This window comes from Rattus norvegicus, chromosome 19 (genome assembly GCF_036323735.1).
Source record: "Rattus norvegicus strain BN/NHsdMcwi chromosome 19, GRCr8, whole genome shotgun sequence".
In the NCBI taxonomy this organism is placed as follows: domain Eukaryota; kingdom Metazoa; phylum Chordata; class Mammalia; order Rodentia; family Muridae; genus Rattus; species Rattus norvegicus.
The window spans coordinates 48,284,388-48,301,954 of NC_086037.1; positions in this window are offsets into that span (position 1 = coordinate 48,284,388).

Below are 17,567 nucleotides of genomic sequence, written 5' to 3' on the forward strand. Positions count from 1 at the left end.
AAGTACTTTTTCCCCTGCAGATCTGCAAGTATGTCTTAAAGCAGAGTAAGATGGCATTTCTGTGAAGTGCTAAGTGGTAAGCTTGAACCAACTTAACTGGGAGTATAGGCTGAATATTTAGAAGAGGGAAGCATTCTCTATTTTCTTCAATAGGCCGTGTAAGGAGACCCACCTTTCATTCAATTATGTTTTTCTAGAACAGTACCATTATTTTTACATTTAGAGAATAGGTCCAGTTGAACAAACTCTGGGATACTTGGAAAACTATCTACCAAATTAGAACAAGAGAAGGACCATTTGTGTTTGAATATTCAAAAGTAGCTAGAAATAATCAACAAGGACCAGGGAGAACTGGCTGTGAGCTTCTGGGGAGAGCTACAAAGTCCAGGCTGTGCCCGGAAGGAAATTCCTTAATCCTTTCCTCTTCTGCTGTTTTATGGTAATTCTAATCTAGAGTTGACACTGAGAACAGTTCTGTTGATTGCTCACATTCACGCTTAGATTCAGGACTTTATGGGAAAAAATCATATGGCAAATTAGTTTAGGGTTGCTCGGTTATCTCTGCCTCCTAAAGCGTACATGCTCATACATGACCTCTGTGCAGGGAAGGAAGAGAGCTGCTCTTCTTGACGTACCTTCGTCACAATCACCATAATACATGATGTGGGATTTGAAGCCTAAAGAGATTGTCTATTTCTCCTCCAACACCTGCCACCTTTAGTAGTGAGTCTCCATTTAATAGTTGTATGCACTTTATAAAGTGCCCCTTTAGCAGGATTGGCTGATAGATTTGGAGGCCTGTGTGCTTTATTGCTAGTATTCTTTTATAGTGAATAAAATTAGCTCACTTTTTAAGTTAGCTATTCCTAGTTTTTCTTATTTTTTTGAGACTACAATATAATTGTACTATTTTCTCCTTCCCTTTCCCTATTCAAACCCCCTCATACCTTTTATCATCTCTTTCAAATTCACAGCCTCCCTTTTCATTAGTTGCTATTATATATCCCTTAATATATAACAGCAATGACCAGTATGATGTAATAACCATAATGATAAAGTAGTGACACACATATCTTGGTGTCAATCAAAATCTCTCTAGCTGGTCTTAAGACTCACTCTGAGAGAGGGAAAGAATGTCCTGCACTCAAAACCTTGCCAGCTACTCATGGACAATGAGGTTATGGATCTTCGAGAACCTACTACTGCCACTTTACTAAACCAGTATAATTGCCAGCTATTCTAAATACTCATCTCTATATACCACCCACAGGTAAGTGTGGTCCTCACTCCTTATCAAAGAAACCTTTTAAAAGAAATGGACAATTGAGAATGGAAATGTTTTTTTTAACAAGTTATTGAAGCTTAAAAAGCATCTATCCAAAATACTAATCATGGACACTGCTTCACAGTTTACACTGACTGCTTCTATGCATTATTTCATTCATTCATTCATTCATTCATTCATTCATTCATTCAATCAATCAATATAGAGCAGCAATATGTAGAACACTTTGAGTTGCTTTCAAATAGCTAGTCAATGAATTGGGCTCCACTCTGGTCTGTCTACTCTAGTCCCTGAGGGCTTGTGTAGAGGCTAAATCAGTGTGGAGTGCCTGGGAGAGGAGGCTGCTAACTTCATGGTAAGCAGGTAAGAGAAAAGCAAAAAAGAAACTTAGCTCACATCATCTCTTATGGACATTATGCTGACCCTTCCCAATGGGCCCCAGTTTTAAAGGCTTCATTCCCTCTCAAAAGAATGACAGGTTATTGACCATTCTTTCAGCACACAGGCCTTTGTGGGGGACATTATTCAAATCATAGCAACTAACTAACAAGTTACTCTTTTCAGATTTTTGGTAAAGAATATTTACCAACTAAGTAAGACTCTTGTTAATTTTGGAAATGACTGCAAAGTGACCAAATCTAGGCAATCTATTTTATCCTGAGATCATTTGCTTCCACAAGTAACTTTTCTTGCTAGATGAAGACTTCTTTAAAAACATCATTTCCACTACTAACCTCACCTTGCATCGTCCCTTCTTATTTTGAGAAAATGAAATTAAGGACCATTTTCACTTTCTCAATGGAGAATGGAGAAAAGATCTAAAACAGCATAGCTGTTCATAGTTATTTCCCTGATTGGATCAAAGTAAATGCCAGGGCAGAAAGGCTAACCTTCCTCAGTATTGTGTGTTTCTGTAGAAGCATCTCAGGCTCAACATGAACCACAAACTTATTAGTGCTGCCTGCACTCTAGTTGAAGTCTCAGAACGTAAGGGATGAGCCATTTACAAATCTTGTCAATGATGGGATGGCGACAGGTTTGGTTACATGCTAAAATTAAAAGAAAAATAAACGGTTTCAGAAAATAACAACCAAAAAGCCTCAGAACATTCCAGGCATCTTGGTAGACTAGGTCTAAACAAGAAGAGAATGTCATCCCTGTAGTTATGTTTTATATATTCAGTAGTTTTATTACATTCATGAGAAAATAGAGGAAAACAGTTCATTATGTATTTATAAAAAACAAAATTATCTATTCATAAAATTAAAAGCAATATGTTTTGCTTACATCAATGGGTAAAACTAATATACTGTGATAGTTCATTTGTTCTGACATGATTTTGAATATCAGAACAAAATGTCAGGAAGAGTTATAAATTGGAATAAGAGATAAAAAAATCTTCAGGTAAATTGTTTTCTCCTAGAACCTTGGGGATCAATTATTCATCATTCACGAAAATGCTAGCACTTCTAATTTATACATGGGCATTCATCTTTACTCGTAAATTCACCTACAGGGCATGTCCCTACTGTAAACATCAAGGTACCTCATTATGATTGTTGGCACTGCCTATTAATAATGGGATATTGGAGTTGTGTTTCTACTGACATGTTTAATCTGCTTTTGATTAAACTAAACCTTCAATTTTTTTATAGATAGTATTTCCTTGAGTCAAACTTTTGAGTTGTAGGAGTCAGAACCTTACTCTTATTTCTCTCATGTACTTTGCAATTTGTTCTTGTCCTGGAAACATCACCAGCAATTTGTAGGGACTTCATGATGGCCAGAATTACTTACACCAGAACTTTCTTTTCCAGTATTGGAGAGGCAACTTCTTATCAAAGAGAGCTTTTGGTTGGCTTATTCAATCCCTGAACTTGCTGTGACCACTAAAGCTGTTAATTAATGCCAACCATGACAGCTTGTAGCGTGATAGAACTCTTGTTAACACAAATAATTATTAATCACTAATGAGTTTAAGTCTCCATGAGCGAGGCAAAGATTGACTCCTGACCGAAATGCTCCAGAGGTTGCTGAGATGTTGTCTGCTGTAGTGAATAGATCTGAGTATATGAGTTTAGCTCTAGAAATTATTTAAGTTATGGAAATAATTTCTTTGAACAAATAACATGATATTGGGGTCTCAACCTTTTGGTGTAAAAATAAATATTTTACTAGACATAGAATGGTCTGTATACATAATCAGCGCTATAAAAAAGCCAGGTAGAGAATGAGTTTGGTACGCTTACAGATACTATTTGCATATTTGTAAGTTTCTCCCCTTAGCATGGTCACTGAAGATTAAAGAAACAAATGTCAGATGGAATTGAAAAAAAACTGATAACCTGAAAGCATTTTAATTAGTTGTGTGTTCACAATGCAATTATTTTTATATTTTACACATATGCTTTAAGTTATTGTAGTTATACATAAAGGTTTATCTAGAGACAGATCTATAAAGAATTTAAGACACACTAAAATGGTGGTGTTCCTGTATAGTTCAGGAAATCTATTGCCTAGCAACATTTTGAAGAGAATGGAGAATGGAAAGGGCACTTAGAAGTTATTAACGATTAAAACCATTTATCAAAAACATTAATCATATACATATATGCTGCTTTAAAGCTGGCATAAATCCCATAAAGTCTCATTCACACACATTCTCAAGGCTAATTCACTCAGGTCACATCAGGTATGTGGCAGCCATTTAGTTGTCCAGGCCATTTGTGAACTTGGTGCTGCCTGTACTTGAAGAAGTCTGTTTCCCTGGGAATCATAGTATTTCTAGATATTCCACCTAGTAAAGACATTGGAAGAGCTTAAAAAAAATGAGGCTGGGAGTAAGAGTCTTGGCCTTTAAAATTTTGGCATTCACCTGCTCATTAATAGTCTTCAACAGAGTTGCCTGCTCAGAAGCCCTTAAGGAGAAACAAATGTGTTCCCTTTGCAGTAGTGAAGCAGGAGACCAGGTGAGCAGCAAGCATACAGAGACGCCAAGCACCTAGTGTACATTTGCTCATATGGAACTTTGCTTTTAGATCAGGGTATTGGCCTCGTTCCTCTGTTAGTATTCTCATATTAACACGTGTCAGTAGAAGTTAAGAGCGAGATTTGCTTGATGTTTTTAGTCTCAATTGGAATTTAACACAAAACAAGTAGAGATGGATGGAGTTGAAATTGTGGCCACTTGGAATGCCAGCTTGGGGAGTTGGAGATGAGAAAAAGGAAATCTTAGTTTCTTTGGAATTAAATTCAAGACTTGGATGATGGTGATAAGGCTTACACGTTTTACAATAACACTAAGTATGTGTTCACAGCCTAAAAAGTTTTATTCTAATTGTCTCTCAACTAAGCCTAAACTTTTTTATCAGCAGAGAAAAAAGTTCTTCTGACAAGAAATCAGTTAATATGGATGTAAAATATATACATTTATTGGGTGTTTTCTATGTGTCAGGAATCAGCTAGGTACCTTCACAATATCATCTCATTAGCATGAGAACCCAGTAAAACTGATGGAGGAACTAGAAGCCAAATGCAACCCAGTTCTTATGAAGTACTAGGTCTGGTTCTTGGCAAAGCTGTAGATGTTTTTCTCTGGTCTTTCCAGCCTTTTTTCCCTGTTCTTCTTTTCTAAATCATTGCCCCAGGAACACCTGCTCTAAGAAAGTGTGTGATGTTGCCCATTTGCATCTTATGAATAGTTAATCACCATCACAGATAAAAAAATCCAAGAAATTATAATGCTAATATAAAAATCAAAGAAATAGCTTATTTTTGGGTTGGCCGTGAGTACTTCACAATGCACAAGAGTCTAGAAACTTCTTCGATCCTGAGACTGATAATGAACTGTACTTGCAAAATCTGAAGACTACTCCTGGAACTTGGAGAAGAAAAGAATACCGTTTCTTCAGTTACAGGCAAGATTATAGATCATGATTCCAGCAAGTTCCAGAGAGATTATTTAGCTGCAATATATCCTGAGCCAAAAGTTATAAATGTTTAGAGTAGTAACAAATTAAAACTTAAAAACCTCTGCTAATCTTTCATGAACTTCATGGAACCTTGACTACATGTGTTGGTGTGGTGTGGTGTGTGTGTGTGTGTGTGTGTGTGTTTGTGTGTGTGTCTGACTGAGTTGGCTAATATACATGCAGAGACAGAAGTGCATATCAAATGAGGGAGAACATAACAGTTGTCACTGAGTGATAAAACTTTCACCAAACAATATCAAAAAGATCCTGACATTGCAGTCCCTTTGAGGTTAAAATCTGTAGATCTTAATTAACATACAATAGGAATGTCGGTGTAAAGGAAAAGGAAATAAAAATAGCATTCCTAAATTGTCGATTTCAAGCCAGAAACATGTGGCAAGAGCCATTCGAAGTACCCTGTGTCTAATGAATGGCTGGACATTATTTTGATCTTGTGCAGGAACTGGTAAGAGTGAACCCTGTTTACAAACTAGGAAAATCTCTGAAAAAGATAAAACAGATCTCTGAATGCTCCTTTTTTTCTAGACCAGCATTGTGATCCAGGCCTACTAAATGAAGTAGGCAGGGGTCCCATGGTAAAAACAATAGCAGGTTTTCAAGTCACATGGACTGTAGAGTGTTGACTTCTGGGACAGGGTGTTCTACCTGCTATGTGCTATGTGGTAGGTTTATTATAGAAAGTGTGAAGCATCCACAGGGTTAGTCAACAGTTACTAAATCTGCTTAGGTCCTCTATAGCTCACCATAGCACTGTTCCTAGAATAATCTGATTCTGCTTTGAGTGTATGCTGGGATTGCAGAGCTTCTCTTGTTATCATAACAACATGACCCTTCAATGCTATTCTTTTCACTAGGGCTGGGCCTTTGTCACCACAATGATGTGAGTGTCACAGTATCATAACTCTAGTGTTTCATTATTACCTAATATTTACAAATTTGACAATGTTGACATGTGCTCACTGCCAACTTCCTTAAGCTCATTTGTCTTGACACTCTGTGCACAGAGGACTTACAGATGCTTTGTGAAACAAAGAAAAAGAAGATGTGACTCTCAGTGAGCACTTCAGGGAGATGTTGTTAGGGCTACCAGTTAGCTTGCTTTTTCTGCATCCAGTTTTCTGTTAATTTTGGTGCAACTTGTACTCATTTTTTGGCCTCTCTGAAGAACATCACTACCAAATTTCACTTCATGGAACATATGGAAAGTAGCTATATATCACTTTCCAGCAATTAAGTGTGACATTTTCATTGCAAACTTTCTATATATATATGTGGTGCAATCTCTGAATGTTCAGGAGCATCAGTCTAGAATCTGGTCATGAAAGGTGCAGTCACAGATGTGTAAAGTTCTGTGGTAAACCTAATGAGATCTTATGACAACTTTGGTGATAAATTATTAAATCTCCCTGAAGCACACTTAGGCCTCATCATCCTTTTTTAATTGAGGGGAGGAAAGGCTGCACTATAATGCCGACAGCTGCAACTGCTTCCTGAAAAAATTAAGACAGCAAAGCCCAAACACATACCAATTACTATTGTGCACACTGTAAATCTACACACACACACACACACACACACACACACACACACACACACACACACACACACACACATACCCCTTTAGCACACAGGACTGGAGCAATAGATGAGTAAAATTTCCCTACCATGCCATTAACCAACTTTCTGGCCACCTTCTGGCCACCTTCTGGCTTCCCTGACATGATTAGATGAAGCGCCAGCCTACCCTGTGGAGTCTCATCCTTGACTCGTTCATGCCTCCAAGTTACCATCTCTTTTGACCTCAGAAGTCTAGCCTTGTCTGTACTATATAGCCTTGTTTTTCTTCATGTTTAAAGTCAAGAGGTTGTAAAACTTGATACGCAAAGGTGACTTGAACTTCAGTAATGACCAACCATTAAGTATAACCGCTAGACAGAGGGCCAGCTCTGGAAAACAGTCTTCTCTCTCGCCCTTCCAGTCTTCTCACCCACCTGTCTGGGAGTGCCCTGGAGCTACTGAAGTCATTTACAGCTTGGTCACTGCTTATATCAGCCTTGCCTTGTCCTCAGGACCTCATCTACTGGCCAGAGCTGAGGAAGGCCATTATCATTTTATCTTTCTGCCCACACCTACAACCTGACACTCACTAAATGCACATATTAGCTGCACATTTTAACTGTTTATTTAGCTTCATTGGGCTGCTTCATCACCAGGAAATCCCAGGAACACTGATGCTGTCATCTCCATGTCTAGATGATTAACTATCTGGTTAATATTTACCCAATTCTGCCAGGCACGTGTACAAAATGAGGGGCTGTGTTCACATCAGGATGGCTCTGTGTCTTGGATGAGATTCAGTGAATTTATTTTCATATACATCTGTGTGTTTATGTGTCTTCTTTTAAGAAATGTCTGCTTAAATCTAGTCCCCACCTGCCTTTTTTTATTCACAGTTCTTCCAACTGAAATTTTAGAACTCTTTGCATACTCCAGATATGAGCCCCTCCTGTGAGGTATGATTTGCGCAATTGCATTTCCTTGCATGTCTCTTCACTCAGTGATTGTTTCAATTGCTGAAACATTTTAGTGTGAGGTAACACTACTTTTGCTTTACACACACACACACACACACACACACACACACACACACACACACACACACACACACACATCTTTGCCCCCATTACATCCATGCCTGATTGTGGTTTCCCATTAGTTTAATCAGGCAGTTCCTATGTTTTTAAAACTTACATTGAAATCTCTAATTCACATTGAGTTAACTTTATTGATTTAAGTTACACAAGGTAGATTTCTATTTTCACTTTTCTAAAGATATTATCGATCTACCCGCCTATCTCTGTACAAATACCATACAGTTTCTATCACTATTGCTCTGCAATACAGATTGAGGTTAAGGATGGTGATTTCCCCCAGAAGTTCTTTTATGGTTGAGGATAGTTTTCCCTGTCCTGGACCCAGCTCTACCACTCCTGGGCATATACCTAAAAGATGCTTTAACATATAACAAGGACACATGCTCCACTATGTTCATAGTAGACTTATTAATAATAGCCAGAAGCTGAGAAGAACCCAGATGTCCTTCAACAGAGGAATGAATACAGAAAATATAGTACATTTACACAATGGAATGCTACTCAGCTATTAAGAACAATGACTTCATGAAATTCTTAGGCAAATGGATGGACCTAGAAAATATCATCCTGAGTGAGGTAACCCAATCACAAGAGAAAACACATGATATGCACTCACTGATAAATGGATATTAGCCCAAAAGTTTAGACTACCCAAGATGCAATTTACAGACCACATGAAGTTCAAGAAGAAGAAAGACCAAAGTGTGGATAGTTCAGTCCTTCTTAGAAGAGGGAAGAAAATACCCATAGGAGGAAATATGGAGACAAAGTGTAGAGACTGAAAGAAAGGCCATCCAGAGACTGCCACACATGGGGATCCATGCCATATCCAGTCACCAAACCCAATCACTACTGGGGATGCCAAGGTGTGCATGCTGACAGGAGCCTGATATGGCTGTCTCCTGAGAGGCTCTACCAGAGCCTGACAAATATAGAGGCAGACGCTTACAGCCAACCATTGGAGTGAGAACGGGGTCCCCAGTGGAGGAGTTAGAGAAAAGACTGAGGTAGCTGAGGGGGTTTGCAACTCCATAGGAAAAAACAACAACATCCACCAACCGGACACCTCAGAACTCCCAGAAACTAAACCACCAACCAAAGAGTACACATGGATGACCAATGGCTCCAGTCACATATGTAGTAGAGAATGACCTTGTTGGGCATCAATGGGAAGAGAGGCCCTGGGTCCTGTGAAGGCTCGATGTCCCAGTGTAGGTGAATGCTAGGGCAGTTAGGTGGGCAGGAGTGGGTGTGTGAGGGAACACCCTCACGGAGGCAGGGCATGGGGGATGGGATAGGGGGTTTCCAGAGCAGAAACCAGGAAAGGGGTGTGTGGTAATTATTAAAAAATAGAAGCTTAGATCCGTGCTAGTGCTGACACCATAGGGCCACATGGCATCTCTAGGGTACCTTCATCTCATCGGCAGCAGATTCTAGTGTGGCACCATGCCACGTTACCTTTAGCTATCTTCTAGCTCCTGCAGTCTTTGGCCCCCATTGCTAGCTGCCCTCTCCTGGCTGGCCAGCCAGGAACTCTCTGGTTCTAAATACATGGTAAAATCAGGACACCAGAGGTCCAGCAGCGGCTGACCTAGTGCGGTTCCCTGCTACAGACTCTGCCCACTCTCCCGCCAACCACCCCTGGTAGTGATAAACCCCCAGCCACCTATTAAAATCAAGACTCACTAAGCTGTAATTTTGCAATCAGATTTATATGTTAAATTCTCAATCCACAATACTTCCACACAATAAACTCACAACCAATTGATAAAGATATAATCTGCCCACCTAGATAAGATAAATTGACCTATAGAATCTATTCCTTAAGAAATATCCATGGCCATTTAAGGCCACATGGATCTGGGTTGTACTTCTCTGCCCCCATCTTGGTTCTTCTCCTTTTCCTCTCCTCTTCTTCCTTACAGAATCTTTGTCCCTGCTTAACTTTTTACTGTCCAATCCTGGATCTTAACCTAACTTGTGCCAGCCTTCACCTGAATGTAGATATCTACAAGGGGGATAATATTTGAAGTGTAGATTAAAATATATCCAATAAAGATGAAAAAAAGTAGATATCCAATTTTCCCACCAGTAGTCATTGATAAAGCTTCTCTTCCTCCAGCACATGTTCTTAAAGTCATTTCTGAAGAGCAGGTGGTTGTAGATGGGTGGGCTTACGGTTCTGTTCTCTGTTCTTTTACTTTAGCCTCCGGGTCTACTTTTATGCTTATGCCATGCTGTGTTCATGACTACAACTTTGCAGTATATTTAAAAGTCAGATAGTGTAATTCTTGGTTTGTTCTGACTACTCAAATAGTGTTAGTTATTTGGTTTTAATTTACGCTTCCACATACATTTAATTTTAAAAATTCTTTGAAGAATTTCAATAGTATTTGACAAGCACATTGAATCTACTCGGGTTTTTTGATGACTGTGGATGTTTTTTAACAGTTTGATTTTCCTGAATATTGGATATCTTTCCGTTTATGATGTTATCTTCGAATTCTTTCACCAATGTTTTGTGACTTCCCTACAGACACATTTCGTATCTTTGTTTACTTTGCGCCTCTGTCTTTTTCTTTTGGACTTACTATAAGTAGAATTGACCTCTTATTTTTTTCTATTTTAGTTCCTTAATAGCCAGTAACAATGATGAGGACTTCTGTGTGCTGTTTTTACTTCCTATAACTTGACTGAATTCACATATTATGAAGAGTTGGAAGAACACCTTTTTGAGAAATTCCTTTCTTCCTTCCTTTTCTTATTAAATGTTTGAATGTTTGGCTCTGTGCTCAGAAAGTACATGCCTCATAGCATCTACACCCCTCTCTCTCATGGATTAATTGTGTCTTTCATGCTACCAACATACTGTGCTGAGTTGGTTTTCTATTAGTGAAACAAATAAAATGATTTCTATTGTTGACATTGTTAAAAATAAAATATTAATTAAGATAAATATAGATTCACATCAATTTATAAGAAAAAACTGGAGATATCCATTTGTGCCCCTTGCCTAGTTCCTTTGATAACAAATTTTGTAACAGGAGGGCATAATATCACAAACAGATTATTGACAGCAATAAAATCTAACATTCTTACTCAGATTCCTCAGTTTCACATGTCTGTTTTTGTGTATATCATTTTCTATTCATTTTGCCAATTGTATTGGCTTTTATATCCACCTGAATCAGGCTAGTGGCCAGTTCTAGCCTAACAAGATCGCTATTAAAATTGTACCCAAGTACCTCCTTCCATCTTTGATCTACTCCTATCATCTATCTATAAATTTTGTTCTTTCAACTGTTTCAAAAACAGAATATTATACCTTTGGGGACCTAGCTGCTCCTTTTCTTGGCCTTCTATTCAGATTTGTCTAAATTGTGATGTGTTAAGAATTCTATCTTCTATTCTTGAACAGTATTTCACTGAATACTTGTATAACCATTTGTTTAACCATTCGCTTGTGAAGGGACAATCTAGCTAATTGTCTATAAAGGTATTAAAGTTTCCGTAAACTGCATGAAGATTTTCTGGGAACCCATGTTTATCATCTCTGCAGTAAAAGTCTAGTAGGGGTCTGGAGAGATGTCTCACTAGGTAAGATGTAGTTCTGCTCTTTCAGAGGACCTTAGCTGAGTTCCTTACCTAGCACCTCCTTCATAAGGCTTTGAACAAAAGTCAACAAATGACTAGCTGTAAGGTCAATGTGTCTTTATTTTTCATGAGCAGTGCCAAGCTGCTTTCTAGAGAGTGATGCTGGTGTACACTAGCAGCAACAATGGAAAGGATCCACTTCTGATTTCTCCATAGGTTTATCTGCATTTGGTTTTGGCCAACTACCTGATACTTCAGCTAGTCTGATAGGGATATATGATACCTCAGTGCAGTGCTCATCTGGCTTCCCAGGGGAATCGTGATTCTGATTGTCTCTTCATATGCTGATTGCTATCCGTACCCTTGACAATAAAAGTCTCTTTATGACCTTTACTCATTTTCTGATTGGCTTGTTTATAGTTTTACTGTTGAGTTGTGAGGCCTTTTATATATGTTCCAGATGCCAGTTATTTGCCAAATAAATTATCATCAAATATTTTCTTCTAGACTTTCTTCCATTTCCAAGTGGTCTTTTATGGAGAAAAAAATTAAATTTCTGGACACTATTGTGAGATTGCTACTAGCAAGGACCAAGAAGAAACATTTATGTCTGTTGTTTAAAGATGATAATCAACATAGTTACTAGACATGTGTTAAATAGGTGCCAAATTATCATTATCTATGAATATGCACAAATATCATATCTTAATAAAAACTTAAAAAATTAAGGTGTATATGGTAGGCTTCAAAGATATTTTACTTTTATTTTTATTTTGTTTGTATGTACACATGTGTGTATAGGTATGTGTTTGCACATGTTTACATAAGCATGTGGCTGCCAAAGATCAATGTTAAATGTCTTTCTCAATTTCTTTCCATCCCATTATTATTATTTTGGAGACAATTTATTCCCCAACCTGGAGTTCACAGAACCAGTTAGACTAGGTGGCCAACAACCTTCAGAATCCTCCTGTCTCTACCCCACAGGTGCTAGAATTTCATCCACAGATTTCTATACCTGGTTTTTATGGGGGTGCTAGGGACCATGGCTGAGGTCTTCATGTATGTGCACCAAGCTTCTTCTTAGCCACAAATTAAAAGAGCCCACTAGTCTTTTAAATAATGCAAATATCCTTGAAGTGAGCAGGTTGAAAATTAAAGCTATAAATAGTAAATTGCAACTTTGGCAATATCATGTTTTGCACTAATGGCTTCAAATATTACAATGGACACAATTGGGTTTATCTGATTCCTAGTTGCCATGCTTTTTCATTGCCAAGAAGAATTCTATAATATAATTTTTGTCATAACTGGATTATCTACTTCCCTATAGAGTATTTTGAATTGTTTCTAGCTTTTATCTATTACAGACAAAGCTAGTATAAAAAACAATAGCAATTAAACTGTGAAGCCTATACATATCATAGTCTGTAAGTTTAGATTTGTGTATAGATAATAACCCAAGTACTAAGATCTGGTGGTAAAAGAAGATATTTGTATGCATATTATAGTGTATGTTCTTTATGAATATCGTAATTTTGTCATAAACAACTATTGAGTGACTTCTCTGTTAGATCCTATACCTATGGTACAATGATGACTTAAAGCACAAGAATTTGTAATTTAAACTCACATAATAATAATAATTTGCTCTGATATCTACAAAAGAATAATAATAATAAGCTCTAAGATGTTGAGACGCAAAGACCGTAGACTGGAGCAGTCAAGGGATGCGTTTGTGTTGACAGGAGACTGTGCTGTCCAGGTAAATATGAATGCCTTTCTTTGGAAGACTTTGGCAGGATTTCTAGTCACCTATATATAGAAACAATAAGGTTGAATTTTAGACTGCATTTGTTGCTATAGAGTCTGGTGGAATTGGGATATCTACAGATTTGACCGCCATAAACCAGTTTCTTTTGTCAGAAGAACTGATCTGCCTTCGAGGATGAGCCTGCAGGCCACTAATGAGTTGAAATTCCACTCTGCTCCAATGAATTTGTGAACGTTACCTTCAGTCATGCTTAAGCCATTTTCAGATCTAGGATCACTGATGGAAAAGAAGTTAAACAACAGGGGTTCAAAACGTCTTGGATAGGTCTAAGGCCTGAGGTATAAGAAACAATGTAGTAATAACAGAGGGAAAGATGAGAAATCAGAAGGAAGTCAGAGAAAGAGGGGAGCTATAAAGAGTCTCTGGTCAATGGGAATGAGGAGAGAAAGAACGTTGAGCAGTTCAAACATTCTTCCTCAGTAAAGATATTACTGATCTTCCTTAGACGTGATCTGACTGATGAAGATCTGCAAGTGTACTGCTTCCATCATGAATGAAGGCGTAGCTGCTCTTTATAGCAGATTCCAGCAACCAGGAGAGCCAAGTGAGAGGCCTGTATGGAGGAGCCTCAGAAGCAAAGGAGCCCATAATGTTTACCACCCAAGCCATTGACATAATTGGGCAGAAGTGAGCACACACACGTTTAATTTATTGGTATTTCCTTCTCATACCTTCAGCAAGAATGGAACTCTAGCCTGGCATGATGGGACACGCCTTCAATCTCAGCACTCAGTAGGCAGAGGCAGGAGGGCTTCTGTGAGTTCAAGGCCAGCATGACCTACAGAGTCAATTTCAGGACATTCAGGGCTACACTGAGAAACCCTGTCTCAAAAAACAAAAAACAAAAAACAAAAAACAAAAAAAAAACAAAAAAAGGGAAAAGAAAAGAAAAAAGCCACCTGCCAAACATACACACACACACACACACACACACACACACACACACACACACACACACACACATACACACACACACCACCACCACCACCACCAACAACAACAACAGAATAAACAAAACAAAACAAAACAAAACAAAAAAAAATCCCAAGCAAACAACAAACCCAAGCACAATGTAACTCCGAATTTCTCATCAGGTTGAGTGTACCTGAAACTTTGGACTAGTGCTTGTTTCGATGTATGCTTCTTATTAAAGAGTTGGAAGACAAAAAAAGAAAATACTTTTGAATCTTGTGATGGCCAACGGGTGCTACAAAATTCATTAGAATCAAATAAATATAAATAATTCCAGAGGTTAAAACAAGTATAAAATATAAATAGATTCAATTCCAACAAGCAAGGCTGAAAAACAAAGCAGATATGTGCACAAACATTGTTTTGATGAAATATTTCAACATTTCTAAACATTATCCACAGGACTTGAGTTAATGATTTGCAAGATTGAAAAAAGAACTGAATTCTCTATATCTATACCACCTATATCTATATGTATCTATATCACATCTCCCTCTGCATCTGTGTCTGGCTGAAGACCTGGCAGTGCCCCCTTCTCTGTCTAGTTCTAATCTGATTACTCCCCCACGGGCTTTATTTTAGTCTTCACACATGTACATTTCTGCCCTCCCCAAGTCACCTTCCCAGGACAAGGATTAGCCTAGTGTTCTTCCTTACTCAAAACAAAAGAAAAGGAAAAATAAACTTTACATAGGTCAACACCTCCAAGATTAATTTTTTTTTCAAAAAATTGCCTTGACGCGGTGAAAGTGGTTTAAGAAATAAATGAATGAGATAATTCTTCTTGTTTGGTCTCAGCTTGGCATCCTGCCAGCATTAACATTGGCAGATCCAAGGTATGCAGGCACTTTGGTATTGCAGGAGCCTTGCATGCCTGAGTTGCTGGTCAGCTCAGATCTTCTCAAGCTCCACACTGAGCAGAAAGGAACCTGCGCCTTTATTTTTTAATGGCACATTTCTATGCAAAACCCTCCCTTGATTATTAAATGAAAGTTTCTCCTCTACAGTAATTGAAAGTGTCTGTTATTATTATTTATTATAATATCAGATCAGGACTATTTTCACCCCTTATTTTGTTACTCTGCAAGGAACTGTTGCTTTAAATTTTAGGCTCTTGAAATTGGCCTTTTACATTCCTTTTACAAGACACCCCACTTTCTTTTCTGTTTCTTTGGTAAAACACTGTGACTAAGAACAGCTTAGGGGAGGTAAAGGTTTATTTGTTTTACACTTCCACATTACTGTCCCTCACCGGGGGACATCAGAACTAATTCATACAGGAACTTGGAAGCAGGGGCCAAGAAAGTACTCTGTCCCAGGCTTGCTTAGCTGGCTTTCTTTACCCACTAGGACCACCTGATGATTCTACTCCCAGGGTCCTCTACCACAATTACCAAGGAAGACAATCTATGATCTGAGTTAATCGAGACTCCCTTCTTAAGCGACTCCAGGCTGGATCTAGACAGTTAGAGCAAGCTTTCTGCTTAGGTCACAAAACCTCAGCTAAATAGGAAAAATTTCACTGAGAATCTTCAATTCACTTAGCTAATACATATTGCTATTTTTCTTAATCTATAGAGAAATTATGAATTTTAGTGATTCCTTTCCTTCCATAAAAATTTCAGAGGTAAAAGGACCAATCATGTTACAAATAAGTTAAATAGTAGGGACTGGAACCCACATCTGAAAGTCACATGCAAGGTTCTTTCTATAATCTAGTTTATGCATGGTGATGAAGGCCTCTTTATCTAATGGTATAAAGTCTTTTGTGGCAGAAACTGTCATATTCATTCTATACTGTGATTCTGCAGAAAAATTGACTCTTTTCAACTTTTATTTCATTCCCCCCAAATGATAGAGACATTTGCGAACTGGTTGGGAAGCAGCGATTTCACTGAATGATTAGCATCTACGAAGGGCCTTGTTACTGTATTTAAATTTTTCCTTGGATTTTACTTATTTTTATTTTATGTGTATGAATGCTTGCCTGAATGTGTATGCCGCATCCACAGAGACTAGAAGAAGACTTGGATCTTCTGGGTCTGGATTTATAGATTGTAAGCCACCGTGTGGGCTTAGAAATTGCATTTAAGTCTTCTTTAACAGCAGATAGTGCTGTTAACTATTAAGATATCTCTCCAGCCCCTTGAAGATCCCCTTTCACTATTTGCTTTGCACTTGGAAAGTATTTTCATTTGTGTAGAGGGAGACCTTGCTTTTAAAATGTAAATCATCGTGTGTGTGTGTGTGTGTGTGTGTGTGTGTGTGTGTGTGTGTGATGTATGTGTAGTACATGTATAAGGTGCATCTGTGCATATATGTGTAGAGGCCAAAAGTCATTTGTCAGGTGTCTTTCTCCATTACTTTCTACCTTCTTGCCATGAGACAGGATCTCTCTCTGAAGTGGAATCTTGCTGTTTTAGCTAGGATGATAGACCAGTTAACTTTGAGGATATGGTTGTTTCTGAGCTCCACTATTGCAGTTATGGGTTACCCCAATGTTGCAGTTATAAGCATGCACAGAGGTGCCCATGTTTTTACATTGGTGGTGAAGATATGAACTCCACTCCTAGTTCTTAAAAATCACTCTTATTCCACTGAACTGTGCCTAGCATGTTTTATGTGGTGAAATTCATGGCTTTCGAGTACACTCTCATTTTAGTGGTTAGGAAGTAGAGAAAGTAGAGTTGATTGCTTATCCAAGAAGGTAACACAGGAGTCCAATTTGGTGCCTTAACAATGGTTAATCTAGCATAACATGGCAAGAGCTCTTTAAGTACACAGCTTTTGTTCGGTACAGTTAGCAAAGTAAGCACTGTGTATTTTATCTAAGAGAGCTCCGATGTCCTACAGTTAAACTATTGATGTGATAAGAATTCATTCTTGTGTGTTTACTTTGTAATTTTTGAAGTATTGAGCTCATTTACTGTCTTGAATATTTAATCTGACTAATTGTGTCTTGCTTTGGAAAGGAGCATGCTCTTTGATAAATTGTTTGAGTGTGGGGGCATATACATTAAATAGATTTAGATTCCTGACTCTGTGTGTAGCCTGTAAGTTGATGAAGGGGATCTCAGTGTCATATGCAAACAGATTATTTAACAGTGTTGGGATTTTTTGGTAAAAACTGGTGAAAATTAAGACTTTGTAAGATTACCCCTTTTTTCTTCAAGGTTTATTTAAATTAGTCTGTTTGCTGGAAACATTTGAGCCACCATGAATAGGTAAAAGACATC